Source organism: Elephantulus edwardii, unplaced genomic scaffold (assembly GCF_000299155.1).
Source record: "Elephantulus edwardii isolate Elephantulus edwardi_28Jun2011 unplaced genomic scaffold, EleEdw1.0 scaffold00001, whole genome shotgun sequence".
In the NCBI taxonomy this organism is placed as follows: Eukaryota; Metazoa; Chordata; class Mammalia; order Macroscelidea; family Macroscelididae; genus Elephantulus; species Elephantulus edwardii.
The window spans coordinates 47,838,429-47,839,798 of NW_006399751.1; the positions used below are offsets into that span (position 1 = coordinate 47,838,429).

The 1,370-nt window shown below is 44.2% G+C and overlaps 1 pseudogene; it reads left to right on the top strand.

Annotated features, from left to right (window-relative positions):
- The first annotated feature begins 343 nt into the window (after window positions 1–343).
- LOC102852935 lies at window positions 344–808 on the top strand (annotated as a pseudogene).
- Window positions 809–1,370: the final 562 nt, after the last annotated feature.

Genomic DNA, 1,370 nt, shown 5'->3' on the forward strand with positions numbered 1-1,370 from the left:
GAAGAGGAAGAGAAGACCAAAATGGATGTCAGAAGAGACTCTGGATATTGCACTAGAGCACTGGGAAGCCAAAGTAACGGGAAAAATTCAAGATATTAAAGAGCTGAACAGAAGATTTCAAAAGACAGTGTGGGAATACAAAGTAAAATATTACAATGAAATGTGCAAGGGGCTGGAGTCAGAAAATCAAAAGGGCCAAACTCGCTCAGCATTTCTTAAGCTCAAGGAACTGAAGAACAAATTCAAACCTCGAGTTGCTATATTTAAGGATGCTTTGGGTAGAATAGTATATGATTCAGGAAATATTAAAAGAAGTTGGACCTTTTTCCAAGCGGCCGGAAAGATGGCGGACATCCAGACCAAGCGCGCCTACCAGAAGCAGCCCACCATCTTCCAGAACAAAAAGAGAGTGCTGTTGGGGGAAACCGGCAAGGAGAAGCTCCCGCGTTATTACAAGAACATCGGTCTGGGCTTCAAGACGCCCAAGGAGGCCATCGAGGGCACCTACATTGATAAGAAATGTCCTTTCACTGGTAATGCCGCCATCCGAGGACGAATTCTGTCTGGTGTGGTGACAAAGATGAAGATGCAGAGGACCATCGTTATCCGCCGAGATTACCTCCACTACATCTGCAAGCACAATCGCTTCGAGAAGCGTCACAAGAACATGTCCGTGCACCTGTCTCCCTGCTTCAGAGATGTCCAGATTGGAGACATTGTCACCGTGGGCGAGTGCCGTACCGTGCGCTTCAACATGCTCAAGGTCACCAAAGCCTCGGGCACCAAGAAGCAGTTCTAGAAGTTCTGAGCCGGACACCACCCTGGATGAAATAAAGCTATTTTTTTCCTTTTTTTTTAAAGAAGTTGGAAAGAGTACGTAGAGTCACTGTACCTAAAGGAATTGGCAGACACAGAAGAATTTCATGAAACAACATATGAGCAAGAGCCTATGGTGATGAAGAAAGAAATTCAAGCTGCTTTGAAGGAATTGGCAAAAAATAAGGCCCCAGGAATTGATGGTATACCAATTGGCGTATTTAAACTGACAGATGCTGTCCTAGATGTGCTCGCCAAGTTGTGCCAAGATATCTGGAGAACAACCACTTGGCCAACTGACTGGAATAGAGATCTATATTTGTTCCCATTCTAAAGAAAGGTGAACCAACAGAGTGTGGAAATTATTGAACAGTATCATTGATATCACATGCAAGATTCTGTTGGAGGTTTTAAAAAAACGACTGGAACAGGACATCAGCAGAGAACTGCCACAAGTCCAGGTTAGGTTTAGAAAGGGTCGTGGTACTAGGGATATTGTAGCTAATATTAGATGGATCTTGACTGAAAGCAGGGAGTACCAGAGGAATGTCTAC